The sequence below is a fragment of the Pavona decussata genome, unplaced genomic scaffold (genome assembly GCF_977016875.1).
Source record: "Pavona decussata unplaced genomic scaffold, jaPavDecu1.1 SCAFFOLD_156, whole genome shotgun sequence".
Lineage (NCBI taxonomy): Eukaryota > Metazoa > Cnidaria > Anthozoa > Scleractinia > Agariciidae > Pavona > Pavona decussata.
Window position 1 is genome coordinate 5,921,007 of NW_028145568.1, and position 12,033 is coordinate 5,933,039.

General features: G+C 39.2%; 1 long non-coding RNA gene across 1 annotated transcript; it reads left to right on the forward strand.

Moving 5' to 3' along the window:
- Positions 1 to 1,466: 1,466 nt before the first annotated feature.
- LOC146465528 (uncharacterized) lies at positions 1,467 to 10,849 on the forward strand. Its single transcript, XR_014868235.1, has 4 exons — positions 1,467 to 1,479; positions 6,729 to 6,804; positions 7,187 to 7,255; positions 10,635 to 10,849. It is a non-coding gene; the product is annotated as an uncharacterized LOC146465528 (long non-coding RNA).
- The last annotated feature ends 1,184 nt before the right edge of the window (positions 10,850 to 12,033 follow it).

Consider the following 12,033-nt stretch of genomic DNA (forward strand, 5'->3'; position numbering starts at 1 on the left):
ATAAGTACAGCTGTATGTTTTTTCTCTTTGTGTTATGGCTAGTAAATAATTCTACACCAAGATATAAATGAAAACTAAAGTTTATGAATTCTTATCTTTGAATTTTTGCAACGAGAACTCCCTAAAACTTCGTCCAAGTTTTAAACATTTATGAATGGAGGAACTCAGAGAATATGACAGCAATTCAATTCAATTTTATTCACACTTATTCGACTGAAATACAATATATTTTTATGGTAAGAAAATAAACATTCAGAGCATTATATCTAAGTGATTTAACATTCTAGGGAAAAAGTGGGTAGTGGCCAAAGGAGCAAGGCTTTCGTGTTGGCCACTACCTCTGTGTAGTTACAAAAATGGGGGGAAGTAAAATTTGTAAAACTGATTGTAGAGCTTTGGGCCCGGTTATTCGAAAGTGATTAACGCTATTCCACGATTAAAAGTTAATCGAGGTTTCATCTCGCTCGCTTAAAAATGGTTTAAAGGCAAATTTCAAGCTGAAGGTTAGAGAAAGTCTAAGGCAAAACTGAGGGGCAAAAATCTTTTGGGAGAATCTTTATTGATTTTAATTAAACTCGCATCAAAGCTCACGTTAATCCAGGATTAGCTTAATCGGGCTTTGAAAAACAGGGCCCTGCTGATTAAATTAGGCTTGGGAGAGGAAAATACAGCAAATAAGCATTAAATTCACTTAAGTCCTTATTGAAGGACTCGCAGCTCAGCTCTGTAAAATAAATGGAAATAAATTATGTATTGACTGTTTTCTAAGAAATAATTATGTTTGTTACTTCACAGGTGTTCCCTTTGCCTTAAAGAGGATGACCACAAAATCAACAACAATTAGTGAGTAAAATTTTTATATATTGACTATCTTAATATGAAAAGTCAATTCAGTGTTAAATGGAGTTTCGCTCTTTACTCCTCACGTTACATGCATATGCCCAAATTCAGTAAGCATTCTCCTTTTTCTTATTAACAAAAATGTCATTGTTTATCTGGCCACCCAATAAATACAAAAGACAAGACCATCAACTACTGATAAGGATTTGGATGTATCTAGGGGGTGCTCTGATAAAATATGACTTACAACCTTACTACCTATCTATTAAAGGAGGACAACTTCTCCTAGATGCAATACCACCAGAGGACTTTAACGTCAGCCTTCATGCTGTTTCTAGTCTATGCATTTAGCCTTTTTCTTTTCTTTTTTGCATGGCTTTATATTGTTTTGATTATTTTTATAAGTTTAAGGTGTCCACTGTAACTGGCTCATGCTGTAGTGGTCTCCCAGCCTGTGTGTGTTCTGGGCGAAGTAAAACAGATGAAATAAATTATTTAAAATAAATAAATAAATAAATAAAATAAGGAACAATAATTAGAATAAGTCAGATTTGGTTACTATATCATACTTCTAACTTTTTTTAATTTCAGAAACTGACTACAACAAGGACACTGAAAGTGCAGAAGTTATGAAAGGAGGTAAGCAATGCATCAAAAGCTGTGATAGTAATTAATTTCCCTTTGGCAAATACAGTTCCACTTATGATGGGCAATAGATTGTGATTACTGTCTGTTGTGGCCCCCCATAAAATGGGCGCAGTTCCACTTATGATGGGCAATAGATTGTGATTACTGTCTGTTGTGGCCCCCTATAAAATGGGTGCTTAACTGGTCTTCCCCACGACAGACTGTGTTGCATCTGGTCCACGTCTGATGGGCAATAGATTGTGATTACTGTCTGTTGTGGCCCCCTATTAAATGGGTGCTTAACTGGTCTCTGCCCCATGACAGACTGTGTTGCATCTGGTCCACTTATGATGGGCAATAGATTGTGATTACTGTCTGTTGTGGCCCCCTACAAAATGGGTGCTTAACTGGTCTCCCCCATGACAGACTGTGTTGCATCTGGTCCACTTATGATGGGCAATAGATTGTGATTACTGTCTGTTGTGGCCCCCTATTAAATGGGTGCTTAACTGGTCTCCCCCATGACAGACTGTGTTGCATCTGGTCCACTTATGATGGGCAATAGATTGTGATAACTGTCTGTTGTGGCCCCCTATTAAATGGGTGCTTAACTGGTCTCCCCATGACAGACTGTGTTGCATCTGGTCCACTTATGATGGGCAATAGATTGTGATTACTGTCTGTTGTGGCCCCCTATAAAATGGGTGCTTAACTGGTCTCTGCCCCATGACAGACTGTGTTGCATCTGGTCCACTTATGATGGGCAATAGATTGTGATTACTGTCTGTTGTGGCCCCCTACAAAATGGGTGCTTAACTGGTCTCCCCCATGACAGACTGTGTTGCATCTGGTCCACTTATGATGGGCAATAGATTGTGATTACTGTCTGTTGTGGCCCCATATTAAATGGGTGCTTAACTGGTCTCTGCCCCATGACAGACTGTGTTGCATCTGGTCCACTTATGATGGGCAATAGATTGTGATTACTGTCTGTTGTGGCCCCCTATAAAATGGGTGCTTAACTGGTCTCTGCCCCATGACAGACTGTGTTGCATCTGGTCCACTTATGATGGGCAATAGATTGTGATTACTGTCTGTTGTGGCCCCCTACAAAATGGGTGCTTAACTGGTCTCCCCCATGACAGACTGTGTTGCATCTGGTCCACTTATGATGGGCAATAGATTGTGATTACTGTCTGTTGTGGCCCCCTATTAAATGGGTGCTTAACTGGTCTCTGCCCCATGACAGACTGTGTTGCATCTGGTCCACTTATGATGGGCAATAGATTGTGATTACTGTCTGTTGTGGCCCCCTACAAAATGGGTGCTTAACTGGTCTCCCCCATGACAGACTGTGTTGCATCTGGTCCACTTATGATGGGCAATAGATTGTGATTACTGTCTGTTGTGGCCCCCTATTAAATGGGTGCTTAACTGGTCTCCCCCATGACAGACTGTGTTGCATCTGGTCCACTTATGATGGGCAATAGATTGTGATAACTGTCTGTTGTGGCCCCCTATAAAATGGGTGCTTAACTGGTCTCCCCATGACAGACTGTGTTGCATCTGGTCCACTTATGATGGGCAATAGATTGTGATTACTGTCTGTTGTGGCCCCCTATAAAATGGGTGCTTAACTGGTCTCTGCCCCATGACAGACTGTGTTGCATCTGGTCCACTTATGATGGGCAATAGATTGTGATTACTGTCTGTTGTGGCCCCCTACAAAATGGGTGCTTAACTGGTCTCCCCCATGACAGACTGTGTTGCATCTGGTCCACTTATGATGGGCAATAGATTGTGATTACTGTCTGTTGTGGCCCGCTATTAAATGGGTGCTTAACTGGTCTCTGCCCCATGACAGACTGTGTTGCATCTGGTCCACTTATGATGGGCAATAGATTGTGATTACTGTCTGTTGTGGCCCCCTACAAAATGGGTGCTTAACTGGTCTCTGCCCCATGACAGACTGTGTTGCATCTGGTCCACTTATGATGGGCAATAGATTGTGATTACTGTCTGTTGTGGCCCCCTATAAAATGGGTGCTTAACTGGTCTACCCATGACAGACTGTGTTGCATCTGGTCCACTTATGATGGGCAATAGATTGTGATTACTGTCTGCTGTGGCCCCCTATAAAGTGGGTGCTTAACTGATCTCTGCCCCATGACAGACTGTGTTGCATCTGGTCCACTTATGATGGGCAATAGATTGTGATTACTGTCTGTTGTGGCCCCCTATTAAATGGGTGCTTAACTGGTCTCCCCCATGACAGACTGTGTTGCATCTGGTCCACTTATGATGGGCAATAGATTGTGATTACTGTCTGTTGTGGCCCCCTATAAAATGGGTGCTTAACTGGTCTCCCCATGACAGACTGTGTTGCATCTGGTCCACTTATGATGGGCAATAGATTGTAATTACTGTCTGTTGTGGCCCCCTTAAACCTTTTTCAATGGGTGGTTTTCTGGTCTCCCCCATGACAGGGTGTGTTCATCTGGCCTATGTATGATGTTGACATGATGCACTTAACTATGCTTTTCCAGTTTTTCTTTCTGATTTAGATGCAATCTTTGGTAGTTTTTGCTCAACTTGCATACCAGGCACTGCATGAACAATAAGGGAAAAAGGGATGAGCATGGTGGGGCCCACCAGGAGAGGAAGAAAGGGCGCAGCTGTGATTTCTGTATCATAATAAGACACAGTCGTTTTAGATTCACTTAGGACAAGTTGTATCCCTTTCATTTAAATTATGCCATTTTCATTTACATGTATTGTAAATATGCTACACAATGATTGTTCGTTCTCCATTTCTGGAAAACAGAAAATAATAACTTTGACAACTAGATGTTGCACAGATGACTTGTCTGGACATACTAATTAGGTATTAGACAAACAAAAGCAAAAACGTAACATAAGCGGCCCCTTCCCCCCTCCACCATAATAGTTTGCATTATGGTCACCGCCACCCTCTTCTCTTTTACATAGAGTTCTTGTTACCAAGATGTAGGCTTTTCCACAAGTTCAGAAAATCCTTTAGTCCATGCCATTTTGATACACAGTATCAACACTTTCTTTGACTTTTGGGTGTATGGTGTGTGACCTAAGTGTTGTGTTGGATCTGAAGACTGTGCAAATACCTTGTTGTTCTTGGCAGCAACAAAGAGGTTCAGAAACAGCCTGGACATGGTGGTATAAAAGGTGCCTTTAGACACTTCTACAGACTCTCAAAGGTCTATTCTTTTTCTCCTGATGATCTTCTGCACAAAGAGGAGTGGTAATCATTAGAAACACATGACAAAATTAATGTTTCTTATCTTTTAAGATACATATAACTACTGGTGTGGTCGTGAGATGCTTCACCAAGTCATACAGACAGTTTACAATATCTTGCTTTACTAATTGAGTACTGTCTATTGTGTATGAGCTGCCTATGGATGCTAGTGGTGAGGTGACCTTCTGTTCCTTTTGAGACTTACGTGTCAAGAAAGATGAACTGGTTGTCATTCTTGGTCTCAATGTAGGTGAAATGGATGGATGTGTGTTCACTACTGAGATTCTGTAAGAACCCGTCAGTGTTGCTTTAGTCCAGAATGGTGAACTTATTATCCATGTGGAGCTTAATGTAAAGGGCTTGGAGAGTGGGGATAGGGGGGGGGGGGGGGGGGGAGGAGGGAGGGTCGTTTGGGTGGGCTATGAATACCTCCATTTCATTTGCTTGTCAGGTGATGAGTTTAACATGACTTTTCCTCACTGGGAGGAGCGTTATGAAGTTCTCCTCTTTCAGGCTATTCAGGGTTCCAAGTGCAGTACTTTTGTGGTGTTAGGCTTCCACACTTCTGCTTGTAGAAATATGGTGTTTACAGCTAGCTACATGTAGCTCTCTCAAACTTCAAACTTGGTGGCTATGATGTTCACCTCAGTGATCTGTCACAGGAAAATTAAGACCGTTTCTTCAGTAGTGATACTTCAACATTCTTTAGCAGCCTTGATGACCGAGTTAGTTTTGTCAATATGACATGTTGCATCATTCACTGAGACAGCAGATGTTATGCTCTGTTCTGTGCACTATGCTACCTTCTTCATATCTCCCTTGGCTTTCTGGTTTACCTTAATCTAACGGATGCCAGATCAGCAGCTCTGCATGCACCTTTGGTGGGAACTAGTGGCCAATCTTGAAAATGTAATAAACCACTCATGCTGTTCTTCATCAGGCGATGGTGTTGACTGATTGCGTAACAGTATAAGTAGCACCTTGGTTTGTGTTGATCGCTGCGTTTTGATCCTCTCTTGGGCTGTTGTTGATTGAAGGTTTTCAATCCTTGTCATTCAAACTAGAAATTGTTCCCTCGGCAGTCCGCCTTGGTACCGATCAGCTGCTGTGTTGTTTGATCGTGGGCATCCAGGCTTCTGAAATTCCAACTCTGTTATCCCTGTTGATGTTGTCAGGGTAAAGTCTTATGTGAATAGCCTCTTTAACCCTAAGGGTGTACCAATGTGGGTATTCATCAATAAACTTAACCTCATCCCAGAGTGGATTCAGTGAACAGAACTGATAGAAGACAGCCACTGAAAATAACTTCAAAGAGAGAAAAAACTGTTTCTCTAACTAGAAGGTAGACAAGAAGCTGTCAAATGACCATGACCTGTAACAATATAAATCATGCTTTAGAAAAAAGAAAAAAACATGTATACTATAGTTTTGCTATCAACACAGTTTATTAATTTCACTGGAAATTGGAACTCTGCATTTTGGACAATAAATGCCAATTATACCATTATTGATATTTAGTTGACCTGATAAAATTTATTGATTTAATGTTTAGATTGGTACAAAACTGATAGTACACGTACTTCATGAATGTTATGATAGACAAAGGAAAGTAGGGTGTAATGTAATTCATTATACACTGTATTTGAAGGATGAAAAACTGACTGCATATAATATAATCATTTATGGTTTGTCTGTGCCAGTGGTACAATTATCTATTGAAAGCTGATTTTTGCTTCCTTTTTCACCATCAGTTTGCTCAAATTTCTTGAATAATAAGTAAGGACAAAACATTGTTCTGCCATTATCACTGAAAAATCATCAAGTGAGAAAAATTTTACTTATTATGCAAGTGTAAATATTTGGTTCAAATTTGGAAATGAGCACGTAGTGGCACCACATAATTGATAGCCCTCTGTTTTCTTATACTAATAGCATGAAAGGTTGATGAATGACTTAACAGGGTGATATGTTCATCCTATCCCTTTAGTTTCATTTTACAAGCATGAGAATGTGAGCAAGGGGAATTACTTGAAGCCTCATCTTCCAGAGTTGTACATCCATTGGTAAGACATAACATTATTCTGCAATGATTTCATGTTTTCTGGGTATGTTCAGTTAATAGATGACCGCTAATGCTTGCCACTGAGGAAAAAATGTTAAATGTTGATACAATTATATTTATATCAATCAAATTGGATTCTTGATTTTCTTCAATATTATTTATTATCTGAATTTTATTTCATAAATAATATTTATTGTGATATTGTTATTTGATATAATTTGTGCAATTATTGCAGTGTCCTTGAAAATCCTCTTACTGTAGGTCAATATTTAGTTTGAATTGCATTACATTGTATTCCACTGTGTGTGGTATTTGTAAATCTCTTGACTCCTGGCCCACTATTGGTAATGATTAATCAGTAACTTAAAGAACTTGTTTTTCAGGTCCCCCAACAGCCAAATAGTTTTGACTGTGGTCTCTATGTCATTCAGTATACAGCAGAATTTCTCGAGGTAACTAATCATAAAACAACATACTGTAAAATTTACAAATTTACTGCAGTAAGATTTACAGATCATTTAATGATTTAATATTTTTAGAACATCTGAGATGTATGTATTAAGGATACCCTATACCTTCAGAGGTGTCTCGCGTCCAAACGATGTAGCGCGTCTGAACCCCAATATCAAATTAAAGCCTGTAGTGCTGGCTATCAAAATAAACCAAGAATTTTGAAATAAAATGAATCGCCGAATTTTTAGCCCTGTTTTCTCGAATCAATTTTTTCACTTGGAGGAGCCACTTCAAAAAGCTTAAACTCGAAAGGAATTTGTTCATTTGCCTTCAAATTTGGACAGTAGCTACATGTAGTTTAACATATAAACAACAAAAACGTGTCTCCAAATTTTTTCTTTCGAAATATTTTTTCTTCGAGAGTGATTTTTGTACGATCACTCCACCTTTTTTTCATCCTATTTCGAAAATGCTCTTTAACTTTTCAATGCGATTGAATATGGCAAAACGCAGACACGTTTTTTAGCGCTTTGGGTCCGGAAACTGAGGAGCAAATTAAAAACAAAATTCGTTTTGACTTGTAGCTTTAAAAAGGTGATTCGGACGCTCACATTTAGAGGTTGTGAAAAATTTGGCAATTCAATTTATTTCAAAATTCTTGGTATAGTTTGATAGCCAGCTCTACAAGCTTTAATTTGATATAGGGTTTAGGTATCTACAGTTTAAACTGGACGCGCGGCATCGCTTAAACGCGAGACACCTCTGAAGGTATAGGGTAACCTTAACTGGTTATAGGGGCCACTTTTAGTACTGTACAGAGAAAATCATTTACCAATAAGCAAGGCAGAGCGGCATGCGAGCCACTGATCAAAACACACAAGCCATAAAGCTGTTAATGTATTAATGTACCGGTTAAATTAAAGCTTCAACAACCCCCCCCCCTCCCCCCCCAGGCATACCCCATGCAACTGACACCTTTGCATCTCTGGGGGCTAGGAATTTGATCTCCGTGCATAAGGGGTGGGGAATTTTGAACCTTAGCCTCAATGTCATGTGAAGTGTCTCGGTGCATGCACATAGGCATGATAACTCATGACGGAGGTCGACATGTCAATTTTCTCTGATATTAAAGGGAAGGATTGTGGTTTCATGCCGCGCCGCACATTAGATACAAGTTATATGAAAAGCTTAAATAATCTGGGTTTAGTCTACGATGTTTGACAAGTTGTGCTCGTATTTCAAGTTTGTTCCAATGTTTCCTCAGTTTTTATTACATTGGATGCGAATCATTTGCTGTTAATTTAAACTTTGGTTGAAGGAACTGAAGGCATTCCTGGTGTCCTAAATTCATCCATGTGTATGTGAAACTTAAGATACCACTCGCAAACACTGGCGGCATCCTCAACTCTAGAACTGAGCAATTTTGATCTCCATATAATATTGTATATTGCTTAAAAACTATATAAAATAGAATGGCTTATTTCCCCAGGGTCGGGGGCATTTGAACAGCTATTTGGCTCGCAGAGGGGGGAATTTGAACACTAATTTTCCAAAAAATTTAACTGCTGGGGGGTTGTGTGGGTTAAGTGACATAGGCAGATGTAGCTTCATGTATCACAATCATATGCATTTAGTAAATTTACTTCAAAACTTTCAATCAGGAAGGACGACAGGAAGGAAAATTAGCTCTTAGTTTTCTGCACTCAAATAATTTACACCAATCGGAATCCCAAAACTTAACTGGATACAACAGCGATGCAAAATATGCCAGTAACTGCTGGTGCTACTCTACAAGTTAAATGATATTAGGTAAATGTACCGAATTCAATTTTTAATTTAATGTTTAAAAACATTAACCATAGGCACGCTACAGGAAAAATTGGTTTCGACTAAATATAAAGATTATATTTATCTCAAATAAAGTTGAATTACTCACACTGAATTGGTCTTTCGTCGTCTCACCTTGAATGAAGGGACGCAGCAGCTCACTTAGTTTTAGGAAGGAGGTCCGAGACATCCGAAAGTTCTCTCGCCATTCTTCAGGAATGAAGATTCCACTGACGAAATTGTCTCACCAAGCGCTTGTACTTCCCGGTCTAGTCCAAAATCGTCATCGAGTGTACAGCTTTGGACGAAGGAGTGATCGCAGGAGATTCTGCCGTTTTCGCAAAATTTATGTGCATAAATTAATAGGGGCAGCATTTAGCTCCAAGCAAGCAATCAAGGTTGAAATCAGGGCAAATAACATCAATGCCAGACAGTAATGCCAGATATCCCGCCATGTTGGATCGATTGTTTATGCTCGTTACGCGCAAGTGAAACTGGGACATGCCAATGACAGTGACGTAATCGTTTTTCGAAAGAGCGTTTTCGAAAACCTCCGTTTTCGCAGACATACACCACCGTTTTCGATGGTATACTTTCGTGAAAGACCGAAAGAACTGTTTGTTTAAGAAATGTAGCAGAAGAAACAACGAGAAAAGACTCATTACTTCAATGTGAATTTAATTTGACTTTATTTGAGAGGAATTAACTTAATTTACTCGAACTGCATGTTTCCTATAGCCCATGAAATCACCCGAGATCACAGACAACCCAAACTCATGATAAAACGTGACGTCTCTTTTTAAGGTGTTGAGTTTTGAGAAAATCCTAGAGGAGGGGGGCACTCCCTTATTTGGCCTAAAGGGGTATGTTATGGTTAAGGTGTATTGAGTCTTAAACAGGGTATACAATTTCACCATTTAGCGTCTTGAACAGGGTGTCTTTCTGGACCGGAAACCTTCAACAGTGTGTGAACGTTGCCAGTGTTTACATGTGTGGCACCAACATTTTTCTCAATCTAATTCTATATGCCAGTTGCAACAAAAAATACTTTCTGTATGTGAAATGAAAAACAAGGCAGACAAGCTAGATATAAATTAATTTTTTATTTGTACCAGGAGCCAATGTTGTACACATTGTCTATTTCCTGTCGGCTGTAATCACTTTCTCGTTTATGCTGGCTCTCTAATTTTTTTTTTTTTTTTTTTTTGCTACTCAACGTGGAAATTCAGAGTGATATATTTGGGATGCACTTGTAATCGGGATCACGTACGATGAAAGGTCTCTTACTTCCCTTAACTGCCCCCCTCCCCCGGGGGGTATCGTAGAATAAAGTATCGTAAAATAATAAAATGTTTTAAAATATCGTAGATTACGAACGTTGAAAAAGCAAATTTGCAACAGTCATGAAATAAAATGGATAAAAGGAACTCACGTGTTGTATATTCTTGCGTCGGGGATCAGTTCAATGTCCTTTGACGTTATGCCCTTCATAAGTGAGCTAAACACTTATTTTTGATTCAATGCATTTTTTCCTTTTTTGTTTTGTAACAGAAACCATTTACAGAAGTGGAGGAATCCATGGATTTACAAGCATGGTTCCCACACAAGGAAATCGAAGACCTTCGAATTCGGCTCAAAAAGATCTTCCAAGATCTACACCAAAAATATGCGCAGTTTTCAGGTTAACGTTTAGTTTATAGCTTGCAATAAACATCGACGCCTCTCGTTGCCCCAGACCGCTCGGGGCAACTCCCAGATAAAAGTGATGGGGGTACTTGTCATATTTCATACTTCGGTTGTTCAATTTCAAAAGGTCTAAAGTTAGAGCTTCTACAGTATACTTTAGAGTATAAGAGAGTCTCAATGGGGGGATAGCTTTGATGATTAAATTTTAAGGTTTTTGACGGTTATCAAAGGAAAATTTCTTCCATGAGTTAAAGTTAATATTAACTTTTGTGTTTTTTAGTATTACAAAGTGTGTTCTTCGGATTAATTTTGGTCAAAAAACGTTATCAATGTGGTAAATCATTAATATTTTGAAACCAGAAGTACTTCCACACGGATGTTAGTTGTGATGTCAGTTTAGACGCAAATTCAGTAGGAAAGATCATAAAGTGAGTATATTTGGGAACATGGAACTGATTTACCAGTTATGATTTAAGAGCCAGAAGTCTGGAATAAGAAGCTGAATTATTTACGTTTGAATGACCTTTAAACCTTTTGTCGGCTACGATAAATACCTGCTTTTTTGACGGTTATAAATCTTAGGCTGTTTGACGGCTGACGGTTAACCCCATTGAGACCCTCTTATAAGTTATTTATGACAATGCTTCCTTAACCTTCAAAAGAAGAAAGTGTGCAATAAAATTAAATGAACATGTCGGGTTATGTTTTGTTTGGGTAGCTTTTAGGGACCACTTATTATCATGACAAGGAGGGTCAGAGGACTTTTCTTTTCTTGGGGAAGGGGGGTGGGGTTAACCTGATTTTGAGTGGGGTGAAGAAGGGGATCACTCAAACCGACAAAAGGAGGTGTATGGAATGATCATGAGATGATTACTCTCAACGTCTTTCCGAAGTTTACAGTATTACTTGTTATTCTTTTTTAATAAACTCACGTGGAGTTAGACACAAGACAAGCAAGTATCAGCGAAAATGTTGCACTTCAATTTGAACTAAGCCATCCATTAGAAATAAGAAAACAAAATTGCAATTTTCTTTTCCATATGAACCTTCAAATTCTACTGGTATCTAAAATTACACAACTGAGCTGTTAAAACACGTATGGCCATTTTTGGGGGCAAAAGGGGATGTACATGTAGTCAGGACCTAAAGTTCACTGCATGAAAAAATGTGGTCGCAAAGTCCCTGACATGCCCTAAATTTGTGATTTTGGGATTGCGCACTTTGTAAGAAATACAGGGATGCTTAGCTCCACGCTTAGTACGCT